This window comes from Schistocerca serialis, chromosome 3 (genome assembly GCF_023864345.2).
Source record: "Schistocerca serialis cubense isolate TAMUIC-IGC-003099 chromosome 3, iqSchSeri2.2, whole genome shotgun sequence".
Classification (NCBI taxonomy): Eukaryota; Metazoa; Arthropoda; class Insecta; order Orthoptera; family Acrididae; genus Schistocerca; species Schistocerca serialis.
The window spans coordinates 729,814,345-729,838,002 of NC_064640.1; the positions used below are offsets into that span (position 1 = coordinate 729,814,345).

General features: G+C 41.0%; 1 pseudogene; it reads right to left on the minus strand.

The window, feature by feature from the left end:
* The window catches only part of LOC126471164 (CLIP-associating protein 1-like), a 245,149-nt pseudogene that overhangs the window by 99,261 nt on the left and 122,230 nt on the right, over positions 1-23,658 (minus strand).

The window sequence follows — 23,658 nt, forward strand, 5'->3', positions numbered from 1 at the left end:
ATGGCAGATGAAGTGACATCTGCCATTATGACCTGGTACTTAGAAAATAACAACAACCTGGAATTGCAAAGGAAGCCAGTAAGAAAACTGTTAAACAATGCAAGAAGTAAAGGAAAATGGGCAAAACAGCTGAAGGCATTTGCCAAACACAGCCTTGTCATTAATCAAGCAAAACTATCTGAAGCCAGAGAGAAATCTACATCTACATCGATACCCTGAAAGCCACCGTAAGGTGCGTAGCAGAGAGCACCCTGTACCACTACTTGTCATTTCCCCTCATGTTCCACTCCCAAATAGAGTGAGGAAAAAACTACTGTCTAATCACCTTCGTATGAGCCCTAATTTCTCATGTCTTATCTTCGTAGTCCTTACGCACGATATGTTTGTGGCACGCCCGATGTATGTTGGCGGCAGTAGAATCGTTCAGCAGTCAGTTTCAAATGCCAGTTTTCTAAATTTTATCAAAAGTGATTCCTAAAAAGAATGCCGCCTTCCCTCCAGGGTTTCCCCTTTGAATTCCTGAAGCATCTCTGTAACACTTATGTGTTGTTTGAATCTACCAGTAACAAATCTAGCAGCCCTCCTCTGAATTGCTTTGATACCTTCCTTCAATCTGACCTGGTACAGATCCCAAACAGTCGAGCAGTACTCAAGAATAAATAGTACCAGATCCTACATGCAGTTTCGTTTACAGGTGAACCACTCTTTTCTAAAATTCTCACAATAAACCAAAGTCAACCATTTGCCTTACTTACCACAGTTTTCACATGCCGATTCCACCTCATATCACTTTGCAGTGTTATGCCCAGATATTTAAACGACTTGATTGTGTCAAGCTGGACACTAGTGATACTGTATCCGAACATTACAAGTTTGTTCTTCCTACTGATGCACATTAACTTACATATTTCCACATTTTGGGCTAGCTGTCATTCATCACACCAACTGAAAATTTGGTCTAAGTCGTCTTGTATCTTCCTAGTCACTCAACTTCGACACTTTACCATACACCACAGCATCATCAGCAAACAACCATAGACTGCTGCCCAACCTCCCCACCAAATCATTTATGTATATAGAGAACAGCAGCAGTCCTGTCACATTTCCCTGGGGCACTCCTGATGGTACCCTTGCCTCTGATAAACACGTGCCACCGAGGACAACATACTGGGTTCTATTATTTAAGATGTCTTCAAAACACATATCTGTGAACTTATTCCATATGGTCATACCTTTGTTAACAGTCTGCAATGGGGCACTGTATCAAATGCTTTCCAGAAATCTACAAATATGGAATCTGCCTGGTGCCCTGCATCCATAGTTCTCAGTATATCATGTGAGAAAATGGCAAACTTAGTTTCGCATGAGCAATGCTTTCTAAAACCATGCTGATTCATGGACACAACTTCTTAGCTTAAAGATAGTTTATTATATTCAAACTGAGAATGTGTTTAAGGATTCTGCAGCAAACAGAAGTTAGGAATATTGGGCTGCAATTTTGCAGGTCCATTCTTTTACCTTTCTTATATACTGGAGTCACCTGTAATTTTTTTTCAGTCGCTTGGGACTTTGTGGTGGGCGAGAGATTTATGATAAATGCAAGCTAGGTAAGGGGCCAATGCCGTAGAGTAAGTACTCTTTCTAAAATCAAGCTGGGATTTGTTTTCAAATCTTTCAGTTGCTTCTCTATGCCAGGTATGCGAATTTCTATGTTGTCCGTACAGGAGTCTGTCCGATGGCCAAATGATGGAATGTTTGTATGTTTCTCCTGCATAAACAATTTCTTGAACATGAAATTTGAGACTTCGGTTTTTGTTTTGCTATCTTCAACTGCCACATCAAACTGGTCAACAAGGGACTGAATGGAAGCATTAGAGCCACTTAGCAATTTTACATATGACCGTAATTTTCACAGGTTCTCTGTCACATCTTTTGCTAAGGTGTGATGGTGGTAGCTGTTGTATGCTTCACACATCGATCTTTTCACAGACACACGAATCTCTACTAACCTTCACTTGCCATTGTTTGTGTGTCCCTTTTTGACCTAGAGTGCAACAGCCTCTGTTTCCTCAGCACCTTGCGAATTTCGTTATTAAACCTTGGTGGGTCTTGATCATCCTTAATCCATTTACTAGGCACATAACTCTCTAGACCATGAATTACAATCTGCTTAAACGTTGCCCGTAATTCCTGTGCGTCCATCTTACTGGTACCAAGTGATGCCAATTCACTGTATAAGTGAACTCCTTATCTGATCTGTCTAGCAGGAACAATCTCCTAGCCTTCTTGACTGATTTATTAACTCTCATAATCATGGTTGCTATAATGACATCATGATCGCTAATCCCCACTTCTATACTGACATGTCAATAAGGTCTGGCCTATTTGTAGCTACAAGGTCTAAGATATTTTCATTGTGAGTGGGCTGCTAAGCTAGCTGCTCAATACTATTTTCAGAAAACGTGTTCAAAAGTAGTTCGCATGACTGTCTGTCTGTATCCCCCCCCCCCCCCCCCCCCCAATGAATCTGTAGACATCCCAGTCTATATGCAACAGGTTAAAGTCACCTCCAACTATTATTGCATGATCTGAGTATTTAAGTGCTATTGACCATAGACTTCCTTTGAATGACTCTAGAACTGTCACAGCGCAATCGGGTGGCCACATCCAACAATTAACATAGTTTCACCTACACCTGTTATACGTGACCAGACGACTTCACTGTCACACTCAATTTCAACATCAATAGAGACAATATTTTTGTCAACTGCAATGAACACTTCCCCTCCTATGGCCTGTAATCTGTCTTTCCGATATACATTCCATGACTCACTAAACATCTCAGAGATTTCCACTTTGGGTTTCAACCAGCTTCTGGTCCCAAGAATAATTTGAGTGCAATAACTTTCCGGGAGGGCAGAAAATTCAGGAACTTTACTACGAATACTTAGACAGTTTACTGATAAAATTGTGACAGTCAAAGTGTCTTGATTCTGAATGCTGTTTGCCTTTCTTTACTGTGAATCGACTGGCGAATGTCCATTAGAGAACCTCAAACTAAAAAACCCTCATGTGCACTCCACAAGTACTCTGCTACGCACCCCTGACCTATCAAGGGAAGTCGCCACCGGAAAGGCAGCCTCCACATCTCAGATGAGGGTTCCTGACAGATATACCAGGTGCACATTGGCTTTCTTTCCAGCCCAGAATGCTATCTGCCTAGGGGCTCCATAATGCGCCAAACATTGGAGCTGCCAATAACAAGTAAACCCTTGCCCCCCACGTCGCTGCTCGGACCCTGGTGAAGCAGCAGCCACCTGTCCACTCGTAGGGTGAATGGACGAGGCCAGGCAGCCAGTTTCCACATTGGCTGTCCGCCTTGAGCAACGCGAACATGTTACCATCCAACAGTCAGCCTGCTGTGAGGGCAGATCCATCATGTCATATGCGCTAAAAGGTGCCTCTGAAGCAGAGCCCATGGGCAAAACAACTGACTCCTGAGGTGTCCCATGCAATGCGCCAGATTCTCTGGCACTGCTGTACCCTGAGGCTGCAACCTGAAGGTGACTGACCATAGCCAACAGCACATATAGCTGTTTGTGAACTCTGGTCAGCCCTTCCTGTTTCCGCACACAGCATGCACACAGCATGCACACATCATACCCATCCTAGCAAGACTAACTGAAGAAGTAAATATAAAAGCACACAATTCTAGATATGCGACTTGTTACCTTCCTGATGTGTCACCAATGGACACTAATGCGTTAAAAGAGCTACGTAGGTGGCTGTTCAGTGACTCAACTACTATTAGCCTGTCCTGCTTTTTCCTAAAGACATTAGTAAAATTGGTTAATGGGTATGCTAAGGAAGGGAGGTTAACTAAAGTTACTCTACATGTGAACTAACAAGTATATCAACTATGCAAATCATGTGAAGTAGCACTTCACCAGTTTGTTGAGAAGTTGGAAAAAGCACTATGCTTTCAGGAAATTGCTACCTGCACCCTCCTGGACATTAAAGGGGGTTTTAGCAATACAACCATGGCATTAAGACCACCATATATAAGTAGTTTAAGACTATAATGAGTAAATGAAAGGTAGAAGCCACAAAGTTGAATGAGAAAATGGTGAACACCACCACCGAGGGGTGTCTGCGAGGAGGGGTTCTGTCATCTACACGAGTAAGTATATATAAACCATGTACTGGAATCTTAAGCTCATGGACAAAACTCTACTAGTAGAGGAGGCAATAAAGTAACTTTGGGTAATACTGAATGCAAAACTATATTTGACCCCACAGATAAACAATGTGTGTTCCAAGATGGAAGGTGCTCTTATGTGCATTAGAAGGGCCTGTCGTAAAAACTGGGGTCACGACCCAGAAGTACGTACTAGATATACACCAATATAATAAGGCCTATGATCAAGTTATAGGGCTACAGTATGGTGGAAGAAAGTACAACAGCAGATGGCTTCAAACGAGATTTGCAAGGTACAGAAATTGGCCTGCTTAGCAATAACACGTGGAATCAACAGCATACTCACCGCTGGGATGGAGACCATTCTGGACATGCCACCTTCATACCTTTGTGTTACAATGGACGTAGCAGCAACAATAACATACAAGAAGTAAATGGAAATCCTTAAGAAATCCAGACTCCCATACCAACATAGTGAATATGGTAAATACAGGAAATGCTGGCTAACTATACAACTCTCAGGTACTTTAATAACCCTTTCAAGGTGACTTTGGGAACAACAGCTGACAATAATGTTAATGATAATGAAAACTACCTCAGCTGTACTACTACACATTATTGTGTTACAAGCAGTTTTGTTTGTAAAACATCTTCAGATTGCCTGCAGTTAAACAAAACAGGAAATGAGGCTAAAGCAATGAATAAAATTGCCAACTGACTCTGATAACAGCTTTACACTAAATTCTCACCGGGTTGTGATAATGTTATGACACAGACAACAACAATACCAACTGTGTCATGACTTCTGCACAACTTGGTGAGGATCTAGTGTAAGGCTGTTATCAATGTGAGTTGCCTATTTTATACGTTAAAATGCTGTAGCTTTAGCCTAATTTCCTGTTCTGTTTAACTGCTGGCAACCAGACAATGTTCTACAAACGAAACCAGTCATAGAACAATAAATGTGTAACAGTAGAGCTTAGGGGGTTTACATTAATCTTTAGCATCTGAAAGTAACAGTCAGAAGTAGGAAGCAATGGAAGCAAACCTATCAGGAGATGCAGTGTGGTTTACTGAGAGATTGTAAACACATGAAGGTGCTGGGGCCGGGATAGACAGGGTACAGCCCCAACTAAAGAAAGCAATCTCTCTCTAGGAAATCTAGCTACAGTATTCCAGGCAGAGATATGTGCTATGGAGAATCTGCATAGGTGCCACAAGGATTACGGCCTGTACATTCATCCAGACAGTCAAACAGCTCTGAAATTTTTACCAGCTCCTGCAAAGAGATAAAACATTGTTACAGAATGCCATGAAGTCCTTGTGACAATAAGGGAAAGTGACAGGGTAAACCTGCTGTGGGTCCCTGGTCACACAAGGGTCAGTGGCACTGAACAAGCTGATAGGCTGGCTACGGCAGGTGCAATGACTCCACTAGTTGGACCAGGACATCTTTTAACCATCTCTGAGGTGATACGAACAAAACAACAAGCTAGATTAGAAGGCAGCTTGCAGAATACAAGATGTGTTCAAAAAGTAACAGGAATGCTAATTTTCTGGGAATAATTTTATTTATTCATCTATGTTAATGTTATCTCCTTCAAAGAAGTCCCCATTAGATATTACACATTTATGAGATCACTTCTTCCAATCTCTGCAACACTTCTAGAATTCGATCTTTGGGAAAGCACTTAGTTCTCTCAGCGATGCACTTTTAATCTCATCTATGCCTGTAAAACAACAACTCTTTAACGTTATCTTTATTTCTGGAAACAGAGAAAAGGTACACAGGGCCGTATCAGGTGAATATGGAGGCTAGGGTATCATCACAGTGTTGTTTTTTACCAAAAATACATGAAAAAGCAATGTACTGTGAGCAGGTGCATTTGGCAAAAATTTTGCTGTCACACAATTCATACCCAAAACACCCAAAAAGCTTTCACTGCATGAGTCAACTGATATGCCAAACAATCAGCAACTCCTCTGAATGTGATCTTGTGATCCTTCACAATAATTTCTTTCACTTTTTCCACAGTTTCATCGGTTGTTGGTGTGGTGGGATGTCCAGAATGCTTGTTAGCTTCAACATCTTCACAGCCGTCTTGGAAATACTTATACCCCTCGTAACCCCTTGTTTTACTCATAGCAGTCTCATCAAAAGCAATATTCAACATTTCTAAAACCTTGTTACATTTTATTCTGTTTTTATAGCAAAATTCTCTGAGGCCTTTTTAAACCAAACCTATAATAGTCACTCTTAAGGAAACACATGTAACCTCCTTGACAACTATACTTCTGACACTGCTACCAGTGTACAGATATGTTTCACACATGTTCACCAACACAACAATGAAAAATCACACGAAATGGGCTAATACAATATGCAAAATTACAAAATACCTATTTTTTTGAACACATCTTCTATTGGACTAATATCCAAAAACAGCACATGGCAAGCTAATGATACAAAACCCATATTTCAAGAGAAGTTCTGTAACCCTCGGCTCCAAGAGACAGATTTAACTCATGGTAGGACTGGTGACAGGTCATGGGAAATTTAAGAAAAACCAAAGCATGATGAGTACAGAGAGATAAGTGCAGAATAAATGGTGAGAGAGATGAAACAGTGACACATTTAATCTTCCAATGTGAAGTGCTGGAGGCCAAAAGACATAGAATACTTCAGTCTTAACTCTTGAAGAAACTATGTCTAACTTATTTTTCTACCATATGATGAGAACAAATACATATATACAACACCTGTGGACTAATGTGCACAATCACATGCTTGTACAATCTCATATCACCAGATCTAGCTCACTGATCCATTTGATTGCTTCTCTGATACGTGGTGAATGTCCGTTATTGCTCCTTTACAAGTTCAAAGAAGGTAGTCAGCAACGATATGGATGGTTAATTGTAAGAAGGCACCACAGTCACAATTTGCAGAACCTGTCCATCACCACTTGTGCAGAAAATAACCATATCTGCCCTGTCCAGTCTGAATTCAGTTCACGATCCTTTATGACATTTGAAGTGATCATATCCTTGTATTCACATGGAAGGGTTCTCCACTAGATATGTGTTAACTACAAATGTCTGCTACCACTGAATTTTCCATGTGTAGTTGACACTGTAAGAGGATCCCTTGTTGGTTGCTGCACTCCACAACAGTTTCCTTGATTTCAGTGTTAGTGCTGTTCTTGTGCAATAGCTTGATGAATGGGTAGCTGAGGATTCTTTTGAATGCTATCCAGACTTCACAAAACCTTCTAGTCTTCCTAGAGCTGGAGGTAGATGTGGAATATTGCTGAGAACAGGAAGCCATGGGGTGTCTGTACCCTGTAGAAGTGGACCATCTTTGTGCATTTGTCAACTTAATTGTGTCTAATAAAAAACTGAGTAACAGCCTCCTACTACTCTTTATAGGTACCAGCTGGCTTTACTAGAATTGCAGTGAGAGAAACTGCACAATAAAATCAGTTTCTGAGTGAGCAACAGTGGGCTAAGATAATGGTTGTTTTGTCTCCCTGTGTAAATCAATCAACGAACCAACCAACCAATCACATAAGGGTCAGAGATAGAAGGCAGCTTTGCACTCATTTGGAAGCTAAGCGAAGGTATGTTCATTCAGGGATTTATGATCATAGAATAAAGACAACAGAGTGTGCACACAGAGAACAGTTAACATTAGCAGAAACAATGGAGGTCGCTTGCCGAATGAGAGTACAATAACCTTGGCCAGATAGAAGATGAATACTCAAAGCAGTAGTGCATCACTGTGAAACAAAAAGAGTGACAAATTGTTTCACATGTAGTAAGCCAGGCTCTATGGTGTAAGATTGTCAGATCGAGATGAGTAGGACCAGTTGTAACAGGAAACGGAGGTATGGTCACAAGAGTGGCATTGAGGATGACCAGTATTGATCTCCAGTCTCAAACAGTTCTGCGGTAATTACAAGGAAACATAAAGATTTCGTGCAGTGAGATACTTGCAGGGCAACTTATCAAGGCACAAAGGTCTATGTGCACAATCAAAACCTCTGACGTGCTCTAAATGTAAACAAATTGCAACTTTGCAAGAAACTGCGTGGAGTGTGATTGCCATGCACAGAAAGAGAGAAAAATTCAGGAAAACAAGAAACGGCACACAAAAGCTTCATCTGGAAAAATATTGATAATCAATAGAAAAAACAGAAATCTGCTTGTAGAGCTGGAATGCCAGGAAGGAGCATGAGATTTCTGGTGGACAGTGGGGTACAAATAAGCCTAGTGCGGAGAAGTAGCTTGCACGACAGCCGAAGGGGTATCCCAACTGACACTATCAGGAACTGAGGAACTGCTAATATGGGTGCAATAGCACTCAGACTATCAACACAAAGCATTGCTTCCATGATAGGGGAACATGTGCATCTTCTGGTTGACAGGCTGGTAAGCACAAATTTCTTTGATGAAGGTGGGATCATAATTAATTACACCACCAAAAACCTGTGGATCCACAGGGAACAGATCAAAATGAAGACAGAGCAAGAGTGTGAACTCTGTGCAGAGCGTAACAGGAAAGTCATACCTCTTTCGGAAGAGGCTCGGGCATGAAGCAAAATGCGCAAAGAAATACAAAGACTAGGAGGGACAGAAAGCAAACTGTCAAGCTACCGCAGAAGCAAGCAACAAGGATTGCCAAAGAGAAATGAAAAGTGATGTCGAAAGACAAGAGCAAGTCACAAAAAGGCTAACAGTAGGGCCTCAAGAAAATATGTGCAGGCTGAGAAGAGAGGCAAGCAGAATGTGAGAGGCTATCATTCCTGAACATATGAACAATGGTGTCTATCTGCCTGAAGTGTTGGTAAAAGTGGATTCAGGGCAATGCATAACGAGTAAAGTGAATACTAAAAATGAGAGAGTATCAGCAGAATTCTCACTGCTTATAGCGGAAGCAGTACCCGAAGCATCAGCATTACGAACAAGCTACAGCTAAAAGCATGAATAATAATGCTGAAAGAGATAATCCAAGTTAGTAATTTAAATGCAAAACAAAAAGCAGCCACTACCAAGATACACACCACATATAGCAACATTTTTCATTTGCTAAGAGACAAGTTATCTTCCACAGATATCAGGAGGTACAAAATCAAACTGCTACCGGAAGCACAAAGGTAAAGTGATTTGGTCGCAGCTCTATCAGATATGACAAGCACAAAAGAAAAGTGTGTGCAAATTGTTGCATATTGAGAAAGTACAGTCTGCCAGCTACCAGTCTCAAATGAACGTAGCACTAGGAAGGTCGCTTTGTATGTTAAGAGAGAGGATGCAACATTGTGTAAATAGAGCAGAAACAGATTGGGGCAGTTAGGTTCTGAATATGGTTTCCTATTACAATATGACTATGCACACCACAACTGAATATACTCCACATGAACTGATTTTTGGAAGAGAGTTTAACATTCTGGGATACTACAAAAGGGTGAGACCAGTGGGATGTATAACTTTGATGATTATGTTGCAGAACTAAAAGAGCATATACAAGAGAGACACTGATGTGTAAGAGAACAAAATGCGCAATGCGAGATCAAGAAAAATGAGTATTACAATGAAACACAGAATCCAAAGCAATTCCATTTTGGTGATAATGTTATGTAGTTTGATAAGGGTGCACAACAAGGTACATCGCATAAATCAGATACTCGTACTCAATGGTGAGGTCCGTACACAGTGCTATGAACAAAGGGACCTAACGTAGTAATCTGTCAAAAATGAAATAGACTCTTTACCATCCATCCAACAAACTGAACAAGTTTTTCTAATATTAGTTGGAGTGGAGCAAATTGGACAACAAAATGAATGGAAATAAAAGTTCAGTTGGCACCCAGACTGTACTATGACAACATGAGCAAAGTACAAATTTATAGTGTAACTTGGAGAATAGTAAGTTACTTCACTCTGCTAGAGCCGAAAGAGTAATCTGAGCAAACTGTAGTTCTTGCAAGGCAAGCAGATGAATTCTGTAAAGAAAGATTGACAGTACTGAACAATGGCATGTGGGAAAGACTGAAAGAACACAAGGTTTAATTAAACAATTAGCACAACATGAATCACATCTCAAGAAATGAAGAATCTTGAACTTTGTGGGCAAAGTCATGTAAAATCTTGTTTGGTACGTTAGATGAAGACGATGCCACTTACTTTAAGGAGAAGGCAGATGTGCTATAAGGGGAACAAAAACAGCTGCTCAGACTTTTGAAGGAGCAAATAATGACAGTCATAGAAACTTTAACTGGTTTTAATTGAACAGTAATCTCCACAGTAAAAAATGAAGTAACTATACAGCAGGGAATGAAACAGTTAAGACAACATGTAACAAAGTACAAAAACAGAGCTGACAGAGGGTTGCAGAGAGCAATTTTGATGACTGTTAACGAATAACTTTACAGCTTACAGGTATTTTCAACGAATTAGGGTGGTAATATGGTATGTTAATATCAGCAATGGTAAACACTCATAAGGATATTCTGTAACTGCATCTGGTCAATCCAGTTCACATTGTAAAGCACTTAGAACTTATTAAGGGGTATCAATGACAAGAGGTTACCTGTCACCCTTATGTCAGATAGCAGGTATCTACTGATCAGAGCTGCTGACCTGGATGTTTACATTGCGGGAACATCTTAAGCTATTTGTTAAACATCCTATTCGCAGAAGACAATGGGTTTGAATTGTGCAGAATATGACAGATGCCATTGGAACTGGATGGAACAAAGCATTTGTTTCTGTGCGAGATGCTATACAAAATATCCGACAATTTCACTGTACTAGTCAAACCAGTATGGCATTCTGATGCTGGCTGTCCCGAGGTACATGTCTCACAAACAATCATGTTGGATGAACATCCGCAACTCAGCATTATACCAGAGGTTGAAAATGCCGCTTCAGTTGTAAAGTTCTTTCATTATCACACAACCGGTTTCGGGCTCGTATAAGCCCATCTTCAGATGTCATAACTTGGTGCTGGGGCCCCCAAGCACCGTGATGGACGTGTACTAGGCGCAGTGTGCTACCTATCAGCGTAGAACAGGGAGTAGCAGATGGGAAAGAGGAGGCAAACTGGTTCATATGTAGCACACCATGCCTAGTAAATGTCCATAGTGGCACTCGGGGGAGGGGGGGGGGGGGGAGGGGGGGGGGCGCACCAACAAGTTACAACACCTGAAGATGGGCTTATAAGAGCCCAAAACCAGTTGTGTGATAATAAAAGATCTTTACAACTGAAGCAGTATTTTCACCTTCTGGTACATGTCTTAGTTACTGTGGAAAGAAAGTTGCATCATCTTTGACAGATGCAGTTGTGCATTGTAGTGGTGCATGTCAGGACATGTTTCAGTGCTTCTGCGAATTGTCAAATGAATAATGTAAAGAAGCAACAGATTTGCACCAAATTCTGTTTCAAGTGCAAGACATCTGCAGCTGAAACCCAATGCATGCTGACAGAGGCATTGGGTGAGACTGCACTGAGTCAAGCAAGAACATGTGTTTGGTTCAAGCACTTCAAGGAACACAGAATTTATGGAAGATGACAAACATTCTGGTTGACCGTCAACATGCACACTACTGGAAATAATCATGAAAGTGCATGACGTGATTCACGAAGACCGAAAGCAGACAATTCACAATGTTTATAACGGACTTGGGCTGTCGTACAGTAAATGTGAATGAATTCTAGCTGATGAGCTAATGCAAGCTGAATTGCAGTGAAGTTTGTCTCTCGTCTTCTCAGAATCAACCAATGAAACGTCAGGATTCAGACACGCACTGAGCTGCAAAAAAAAAAAAAGAGAGTATACAAAATTCTTATCCAGAGTCATAACAGGTGATGGATTTTTTGTCTACAGTTATGAACCTGAAACAAAGCAGCAATGAACACAATGGAAAACGCCATCCCCTCCAAGGCTGAAAAAAGCTCGACAAGTTCACAGCAACATGAAGTCAATGTTGATCATCCTATAAGTATCGACATTCGAGAACTGTGCATAAGGAGTTTGTGCCACTGATCAGACTGTCAACAGGCCATTTAACTGTGAGGTTTTGAGGTGGCTGAGGGCCAATGTTCTGCACAAACAGCCAGACTTGTGGAAAAAGAAAGTCTGGATGGTGCACCATTACAATGCACCCATGCACACCTCGCCTGTTGTGAAGGAATCCCTGGTCATGGTTTGCCACCCTCCCTGCTCGCCAGACTTACCCCTGTGTGACTTCTATCTGCCCCTCAATATGAAAATTACATTGAAAAGGTGATGTTTTGACTTGAATTAAGACATCCAGGTGCAATCGCAATGGCTCCTGAACACATTTCACTCTGCGGATTTCCAAGAGTGCTTCCAAAAAAAGGGGACAATAACAGGATCATTGCATACATACCCCAAGATGACTATTCTGAAGGTGATGGAGGACATTAGGATGTAAGTATAGTTTTCTGATTTTCACAATGAAATTCTCAGATTTTTGGGTATCACCTCATACACTGCACCAGAAAAGGAGCTACTGCTAACTGATGATGCAAAATGGCAGTATGCGAAGCTGAGTAGTGAGCAGCCACATTGCAAAACAGTAGGTTAAAATCTCAAAATCAGTAAGCAAGTTGTTATACTTTTATTTACATATGTCCACAAGTTGTGTAAGGATAAAATGTCACAACTTGTCCCAAAAATCCTGAAGTAATTAATAGTATTAAATGAAAGTCTGTGGAAGCCACCAAGTAATACAATGGCTGTTTGTTGCCCCAATGGAACTAGATTTTACCGTCATCTATCATGATGGTAAGCCCACCGATACTGTAATACGAGGCATAGGAAAGTTGAAATTTCTGGGCAAACGAGATGGATGCACTGCTCAAATGATTATTCGCTCTAAGTATGTAATATGAACCAATGCCACCAGTACTGACATTGTACCTAATGCATGGAAATCAACTGCTGCACTGTAAATAACAAAAATTAAAAATTACAGGAATTTACACCCCAAAATCATTAAACTCTGGCAAAGTTAAAAAATTTTAAGTTGAGTGGTTTTTTGGTTTCTATCTACTTCACAAAACTAAATTGCTTCTGAGAATAATAATAGGTGCTCTAAACGAAAATCTAAGGCTGACACTTGAAATTTACACTTTTGTAATAAATTTTGAATTCCATAGCAAGAATGACAGAGGAGATAGCGGTACTGTCTGATTAGAACTAAATACACAGTTTTTGAGAAAAATCTTAATAGGGATCAGACACAGGACCAACCAAATTAATTAAAAAATGGGACTGACTGTGTTCGTAACAGAAATGTCTCACAGTCACAACCTATAAGGAGCGATCACAAAGTTTCCGTTTGAGGGTGTTACTGCATATGAAATGTAGTGTGCCCCCAATGTGGTAGATAAGCCACGACATGTAGGCAAGGATCAGTGCGGCATTCGTATTTTTCTGACGTGCATACAGTAAATGCAGAAACTTCAACTATGGTGACATTACTACCAAATGCGTCCAAACAGGAGCAATGTGCTGTTATTCTTATCTTGGCTGGCCAAAGGACAAACACCAAACAGACCAATCGGAAAATGAAGAGCTGTATGGGACAGCATGTCAGTTGAAAACCACTGTTGTGAATAGTGTGCCAAAGGGTGCTGCTGCTTCATGATAACTTATGGCCCAATATCGCAAATGTCGTAACACATTAGTTGTGCCAACTCAAATGGTAGCACCTGCCCTATGTCTGCCCCTGGTAGCTGAGTTGTCAGCGTGACAGAATGTCATACCTAATGGCCCGGGATTGGTTCCTGGCTGGGTCGGAGATTTTCTCCGCTCAGGTACTGGGTGTTGTGTTGTCTTTATCATCATCATTTCATCCCCATCGACACAAAATTTATTTTAACTAATCCAGTATTTTATTGACAGCCATACTTACCAGGTTGCCTTTGTATATTTATTTGATCTTTTTACCATAGATCACTCTGAATGAACACCCCAAGATGTTTAACAGTTTGACTGATTCCAGTGTTGCTCTGGTAATATCTTCACAATTGAATAATACACTATGCGATCAAAAGTATCCAGACACCCCCAAAAACATAAGTTTCTAATTTCAGGTTCATTGTTCTGCCACCTACTGCCAGGTACTCCATATCAGTGACCTCAGTAGTCATTAGACCGGGAGAGAGGAGACTGGCGCGCTCCGCGGAACCCACGGACTTCGAACGTGGTCAGGTGATTGGATGTCACTTTTGTCATAGGTCTATACGTGAGATTTCCACACTCCTAAACATCTGTAGGACCACTGTTTCCAATGTGATAGTGAAGTGGAAATGTGAAGGGACATGTACAGCATAAAAACGTACAGGCTGACCTCATCTGTTGACTGACAAGAGACCGCCGATAGTTGAAGAAGGACGAAATGTTTAATAGGCATACATCTGTCCACACCATCACACAGGAATTCCAAACTGCATCAGGAGTCACTGCAAGCACTATGACAGGCAGGAGGTGAGACAACTTGGATTTCATACTCGAGCAGCTGTTTATAAGCCACACATCACAACGGTAAATGCCAAACGATGCCTCGCTTGGTGTAAGGAGCATAAACATTGGACGATTGAAGAGTGGAAAAACGTTGCATGGAGTGATGAATCACAGTACACAATGTAGCGATCCAATGGCAGAATGTGGGTATGGCGAATGCCCAGCGAAGGTCATCTGCCAATGTGTGTCATGCCAAGAGTAAAATTCGAAGGTGGTGGTGTAATGGTGTGGTCGTGTTTTTCATGGAGGAGGCCTGCACTCCTTGTTTTGCAAGGCAATATCACTGCACAGGCCTACATTGATGTTTTAAGCACCTTCTTGCTTCCCACAGTTGAAGAGCAATTTGGGGATGGCGAATGCATCTTTCAACATGATCGAGCACCTGTTCATAATGTACGGCCTGTGTCGGAGTGGTTACATGACAATGACAGCCCTGTGATGGACTCGCCTGCACAGAGTCCTGACCTGAATTCTATAGAACTCTTTTGCGTTGTCTTGGAATGCCGACTTCGTGCCTTGCCTCACTGACCACCGACATCAGTACGAATTCCAGCATTACCGATGGAGGGCATCACAAACTTTTAAGTCATTTTCAGCCAGGTGTCCGGATACTTTTGATCACATAGTGTATACAACGAGTTCTCACTGTGAACAAGTTTTCTGTCGAATAATGTACCCTGTACAAAATTCTATGAAGATATTTTTTATTTAATGGCTAGTATGAAAGGACTGCATCAAAGATTTCATTAAGTCAAGACACATGGCACCTACAGCATTCTGGATCCTGCGAATGAGATGTCTGAGATGAATTTTACACCACTAATGTTTATGGAATCAAGTGTTGATTCTCACTGAACAGTTGCTCAATCTCTAAAAGAATCAGCACATGTTTACACAACACATGTTCCATAATTTTGTAACAAAATGATGTAAGAGATCTATAATACTTTACATCTCTTAAAAAATTGCATCAAAAACTGGAACCTTTTTTCCATCCACATAGGATATTTGACAGTACACAAACCTACAATAAACTGCTGCTTGAAAATTAGTCTCTTTCTTTTTTTGCACAACTGATTTAGTATTTAATCAATCGAGTAAATCACTGGAGTTTCCTCTCTCAAGAGATACTGATATTGCAATCATCTACCTCTGTATCTATCATTTTTGTAATAATGGGAAAGTGCAACAGTTGTGCAATCTTCTTCAATGAAGCGACTTCAGAATACAGACTTTGTCTTTTGTCAAACTCATTATCACCTTCATTACCATACCATTGCGATCAGCAAATGAGTTGAAGGATGAGTTTATTACATGACAATAAGTAAACCAAAACATCCCCACTTTTTTCCCTTGCAATTTAGCAGATAGTATTTTGCAAAACATCTACACATCTTGTGTAGCTCTTCCATGCTAATTTTGGCTTCATTTAAAATTTGTTTGTATGCAGAGCTTCAGCTGTAACTGGGCATTGCAGTAGAGGTTGAAGATATCACTATTCAGTTGTAACTTTTTTTATTTGTTTTTTATTATTTTTCAATTCTTAAAGCACGACCTATTTTGGACTCTTAAATGCCCATCATCAGGTGTGATAACTTAGTATTGTGACCTTGAGTGTCGTGATTGATGAGTACAGGATGCAGTGTACCACCAGCGAGTGCAGAGCCTGGAAGGAAACAGAACCTTACAACTGAAGCAGTATCTTTAACCTCTGCTTTTGCAGTAATTTTGTAACTTTGTTATTAGACCCTGGTGGGGACTTTCTAATATGATACATATTGCTCTAAGGCAAATAATGAAACACTTTCACATCTGAATGGCATTGTTAAATTTGGTTTCGCAGCATAAACAAAAAGAAAACTTCATATAGACATTATTACATCAGAGAAGAAAATTAATTATAATAAGATCAAAGAGATGGATTATCTGTATGCTTACTACAGGCATGATCATTCAATTTGTGCTTAAAAGATTTTGATGACCACAACATTTGTTGGACTGGGCTGACTACACATGGTATTTCCCTCCTGTTCTTGTGTGAATCACCACAAATTTTGGAGACAAAGCCATTTACAATTGCCTGTCGTGTGATTCACAAAAAATCTTTTGCATCAATGTATACAGCCCTTCTCAGTTACTTGTGGGATTACAGTGGAAAACATACTGCTGATACTGATTTCATTCATTTGACCACACAACTAAGTCCACTTGACGACATCAGGGTGCATCTTTTTTCTTTCTATCATCTTGTCTACCGCAACAGGAGTGTGACAGTACCATTTATGTGAATTTATCGATGCAGTGAATATAAGTTACCGCAACAGGAGCGTGACAGTACCATTTATGTGAATTTATCGATGAAGTGAATATAAGGTACTTAGTAATTTTACAAAGCATCAATGAGAGAGAAGAGCGGTGGAGGAAGAGTAAATGAAGGACAACAAAAGAGGAGGGGAGGAATATTCAGATTATATAACCTGTCGATGACGAGGGCATCAGAGATCGAACACATGAAGGGACCACTGAAGGAATGAGAATGAATTTGGCAGCATTCTTTTCAAATTTAGTGATCTAGGAAACCCAAAATCTGAATGGTGAGATGAAAATTTTAATCCTAAATACAGTAGGACTAGGATGGTAAAAAGGAGGAGGAATGTGTGTGTGTGTGTGTGTGTGTGTGTGTGTGTGTGTGTGTGTGTGTGTGTGTGTGTGAGTGAGTGAGTGAGTGAGTGAGTGAGAGAGAGAGAGAGAGAGAGAGAGAGAGAGAGAGAATGCGCACATAGCTCAAATAATTTAACTAAATCTATACAAACAATGTATACACTAAAATAAAACCAGAAACTATACTTACGAAGAGACGCCCCAGATCCTACTTTATGTCGAGCTAAAGCAGCATACTGTGCTCTTGCCTTGGCACGTTGGGCTGCCTGCAGATCAATAGCACTATTAGACCGGAGTGCTGATGGGCCAGGAGCTGAACCTCGACGTGGTGATCCATCTGCATAAACCAAGATAAATTTGTAACATTTAATACGTTACGGATGAGAGACATTGTTTTGAATGCCATGCTGACTGCTACTTAACAGTGACTACATCAAAAAGACATTCTTTCAATAGTGACATTTCCTAGAGTACATGTATATTGAAACTTAAAGCTTTTCGAGATAAATGGAATGTTTCCTGGTTACCATCTGCAAGTATCACATTTAGTGAATCACTGCCAGTTATATACATGCAAGTTAATCATCAGAGAGAACAATCAAATACTTAAAAAATGTAGCTTCATCAGACTGTGTATACTGTTTGGTTAGGGCATTTATTTGTATGTAACACGTTGGTTTTAGCAACTTAAATGTATTTGATTTGTGCTGTGATGTCTCAAAGATTTTCAGTAATTTCTTTCCACAGCATATCTCTCCTTACACTATAGTTGATAGTTGCGTCTTTGCTGTGTGAACAAAACAAATATCTGTGCCTATAATGCTCAGCAATAAAGATTTGCAAAACATACTATATATAGAATATATGTAATTGCCAATGCCCCCCCCCCCCCCCCCCCCCACACACACACACACACACAGACAGAGAGAGTCAGTCCTGGTGCTGTGGCCTGACTCAGGTGAGACGTTCACACGAAGTGGAACAAAAAGGACAAGAGGTTTGAAAAACGGGGCAGGTAACAGCTAGGAAAGAATGGCAGCAATGGAACAAGATAGGAATGTGCCACCAGCGAATTCACCCTGAAGCAGAAAGGGGAAGTCCATATGGTACACATGATGAAATAGGAGGAGTTGGTTAAGGGGTAATGGGTGAGAGCCTAGAACAGAGAAAGATGGAAACGACAGAGAGAAATAAGTGGGAGCAGATTATGAGATAGAAGACTCTGACTAAATTCAAGTGTTGGAGAGAGACTGAGGAGGGTTTGGGAGGGAAACCCAAGAGACAGAGTTGACGTGGTTATGAGGAATGTGTTATCTGATATTGAGACCTGAACTTTTTTGTGATCAAATATTATGTTCATCTACATATACATCTACATGGATACTCTGCAAATCACATTTAAGTGCCTGGCAGAGGGTTCATCGAACCACCTTCACAATTCTCTATTATTCCAATCTCATATAGCGTGCAGAAAGAATCTTTCATACAAGTTCTGATTTCCCTTATTTTATCGTGGTGATCGTGCCTCCTTATGTAGGTCGGTGTCAACAAAATATTTTCGCATTCGGAGGAGAAAGTTGGTGATTGGAATTTCGTGAGAAGATTCCGTCGCAAAGAAAAACGCCTTTCTTTTAATGATTTCCCGGCCAAATCCTGTATCATTTCTGTGACACTCTCTCCCATATTTTGTGATAATACAAAATGTGTACTCCATCAGTCCTATCTGGTAAGGATCCCACACCGTGCAGCAGTATTCTAAAAGAGGACGGACAAGTGTAGTGCAGGCAGTCTCCTTAGTAGGTCTGTTACATTTTCTAAGTGTCCTGCCAATAAAACGCAGTCTTTAGTTAGCCTTCCCCACAACATTTTCTGTGTGTTCCTTCCAATTTAAGTTGTTTGTAATTGTAATATCTAGGTATTTAGTTGAATTTACGGCTTTTAGATTAGCCTGATTTATCATGTAACCGAAGTTTAACGAGTTCCATTTAGCACTCTAGGGACACTTCCCACCCACATAATTCAGACAAGCTGGTAGTGGGCTGAGTGGAGTGACACAGATGGTGCAGGATATGAAGCAGCCATGAAGCCAAATGTGTTTTGCTCAATATCATGCTGGCCACAATTTTGCAGTGTCATCCATTCAAGTGGGCAGCTGATGGGTTGTCAGTCCGTCATAAAAGACTCTGCAGGCATGTGATGCAGTCCAGAAATAAAGCAGAGAAGACTGGTGTATCATTCTAGTGATAAAACAGGTTGTAAATGGGGAAATCCACTGGCATAGGCAACTTTGACAAAGGGCTGAATGTTATGGCATGGCACTGGGACCAAGCATCTCGAAAACAGTGAAGCTGATTAGCGGTTTGTGTGCTACTGTTATGACCATCACTGGAAACTGGTTGGAGGATGGGGAACCTATGAGAAGACAACAAAGTATTAGGACTGGATGGGCATACCTCATCACAAAATGTGGAGGTCGGAGGCTTGGCCAGTCTGTAAGGCAGAATAGTTCGTGTTCTGTGGAAGATCTGATTGCAGACAATAATACTGGTGCTGGTACAACTGTTTTGGAACACACTGTTCAACACACACTTCTGAACATGGAACTTCACAGCAGAAAACCCCTACTCCTTCCCATGTTGCCCCAACAACATCGTCAACAATAATTACATTGGACACAAAATCATTGAGATAGGACTGAGGATCAATGGAAGCACGTCACCTGACTGCCTTAATCATGTTTCTTGTTCCACAACGACTATATTGAGAGTCCACATACATCATCATCCTGTCCAATAGCTGATCAACAGATGCACTGTGTTCAGGACCCAGGCCCATGGGGCAGTACAGTGATATGGGGGACATTCACCTGGGCTTCTATGGGACCTGTGGTAGTAATCGAAGGGACTATGAACACTGGACTACATGAACACTTGCATCTCTCCATGCTTGATGGATCCCCTGATGGTGTCGGAAGTTCCATGCAGCTTTTCACGGATGATGCTGTAGTATACAGAGAAGTTGCAGCATTAGAAAATTGCAGCGAAATGCAGGAAGATCTGTAGCCGATAGGCACTTGGTGCAGGGAGTGGCAACTGACCCTTAACATAGACAAATGTAATGTATTGCGAATACATAGAAAGAAGGGTCCTTTATTGTATGATTATATGATAGCGAAACAAACACCAGTAGCAGTTACTTCTGTAAAATATCTGGGAGTATGCGTACGGAACGATTTGAAGTGGAATGATCATATAAAATTAATTGTTGGTAAGGGGGGTGCCAGGTTGAGAATCATTGGGAGAGACCTTAGAAAATGCAGTCCATCAACAAAGCAGGTGGCTTACAAAACACTCGTTCGACCTATACTCGACTATTGCTCATCAGTGTGGGATCCGTATCAAGTCGGATTGACAGAGGAGATAGAGAAGATCCAAAGAAGAGCGGTGCGGTTCGTCACAGGGTTATTTGGCAATCGTGATAGCATTATGGAGATGTTTAGCAAACTCCAGTGGCAGACTCTGCAAGAGAGGCGCTCTGCATCGCGGTGTAGCTTGCTGTCCAGGTTTCGAGAGGGTGCGTTTCTGGATGAGGTATCGAATATATTGCTTCCCCTTACTTATACCTCCCGAGGAGATCACGAATGTAAAATTAGATAGATTCGAGCACGCACAGAGGCTTTCCGGCAGTCGTTCTTCCCGCGAACCATACGCGACTGGAACAGGAAAGGTAGGTAATGACAGTGCCACGTAAAGTGCCCTTTGCCACACACCGTTGGGTGGCTTGCAGAGTATAAATGTAGATGTAGATGTAGATGGTGCTGGCATCAGCAGGATAATGGTCCATGTCACAATGCCAGAAACATGATACAGTGGTTTGAGGAGCACAATAGGGCTCCCATGTAGATGTCGTGGCCACTAAATTGCTTGATCCAAATCCGACGGAACACATCTGTGATGTTATCAGGAATCAGCACTACACTTCCAAATAGCCAGCCTGTAATTATGGATATTGCATGTGTTATTTGGTGCCCCACACCTCTGGAAACCTACTGATGACTTCTCACATTCATGCCATGAGGAATTGCTGCTATGTTGTGTTTTACAGGTGGACCAAGATGCTATTAAGCAAGTGGCCCTACTGCCTTGGTTCATTTGCGTAAATGGCATAACTGCTTTGAGCAGTTGCCCTGTCTCTGATGGGGTAAGTTATGCTCATGATAGGCCTGGGATAAAATATACTGGATGGGTGTATGGAACATATTCTGCACCTGAGCCTTTCACAGGTATATAACCCAAGTAGTGTGAGTGTGCATGTGCATGTTAAGGTAACAGTCCACTGAGACAAAAGGGCAGCTCGTTTTGTATTATCACATAATATGGGAGAGAGTGTGGCAGATATGATACGCGAGTTGGGATGGAAGTCATTAAAGCAAAGACGTTTTTCGTTGCGGCGAGATCTATTTGCGAAATTTCAGTCACCAACTTTCTCTTCCGAATGCAAAAATATTTTGTTGAGACCAACCTACATAGGTAGGAATGATCATCAAAATAAAATAAGAGAAATCAGAGCTCGAACAGAAAGGTTTAGGAGTTTGTTTTTCCCGCGCGCTGTTCGGGAGTGGAATGGTATAGAGATAGTATGATTGTGGTTCGATGAACCCTCTGCCAAGCACTTAAATGTGAATTGCAGAGTAATCATGTAGATGAAGTAGGAAACACATTGAAGCACTGCTACAAGGCAACTCTCTCACTCGGTTGATATCCTAAGAGGATTTCATCAATCAATTTCACCAAGTAAAGTTCCAATATTCCATACTGAATGTGGCCTCTATCATTAAAACAAAAACTGAGTGAACGTACATTCTATCCCAGCTTTGTGTGCAGATTTGCCATATTAGCTAGCAGCTGAATGATGTTACATGGCAACATGGGTACCTGAAATGTAGACATTTGTAACAATACATAGGATTACGGATTAATGGCTTTACTTACAGCAACAAAAGACTACGTCACCTCCGGTAAAGCCCTGAATATCTGACTAAGACTAATATATATGTATATGAGGTACCGCGGTACCCCAGAGGCTGCTACCTAATGGAGATTTGTTTTGCCTCAAGAGTCACCCATGACATTAACATGTAGCACATGTTGAGTAACTTATTTTAAAATATATTTTAAACATATAAAAATATTTTAAAACAGAGTTCGATGATCTCAGTAGTTAAACTCACATTCTGTGAGAAATGACATTTTACTATCACGACACATCATGGCTCCTTATGACGTCTACAGCTTATAGTTTTAGTCCCAGTCCCAGTCTGGAACACCCAGATTCACCAAATCAACACTCAGTAAAGACTGGCTGAGTTCCCTTAGGCACTTATCATTTGGCACAGCAATGAGGACTTGTAGATTATTGAATATTGTGGACACAGTGAGCCTTCACCTCGTAAATGATATGATACCTGCTATAACCACGTACATGATATTTGGATACACAATGCAGCACCAGCTGCTGGTGCACTACACTTTGAATATTCCGCCAACAGAACAGCATCTGCGTGGACCAGCCACCAGAGGCCGCTGCAGTGGCCATATGACTTGTGCATATGACACGGCGTGTCACGCCATCTACTGGAGCCCTCCTCTTTATATGCATGGAGCAGCAGACACTTGCTCTCCCACTGTGTTCTTACTTATCATTTGCAAGTGATTATATCAGTACTTGGATTGTTTCTATGTTTGTATTTATGTTCTCAACTGTTGTTCACTTGTATGCGGAAGAAGAATTAACTATGGTTCATTTTGGCCGTACTGTTGTTTGTTTCAACAATACAATACCTGTTATATTAGTTAAACGAAAACTATTCACTAATTAAAGTCACTGTCTTGAAATTAAGTATCTGTTGTACTCCCCCTCCCCAACAAAAACAAAAAAACCCCACTTGAGAGAGCTAAAACAACACAAAATAATGATGATATAAGAAAATGAATGAAGCACTAAAAACATATGCTCACAGAACAATAATTCATGAGTGTACAGATTTTCAGTTATGCACAACAGAAATAAAGCAGCAGTCACATTAGGTACATTTTGAAAGGGAGAAAGATGGAAGATATGGGTTAAGCCCATAGGTGATGAAACTGCTGGAGACTGCCCTTGAGCTATGCATGGGAAAGAGTATGTCATGAAATTGGCTATGGTGTCTTCAAAGGTACCATCACGGTTTTCACTTGCATGATTTAG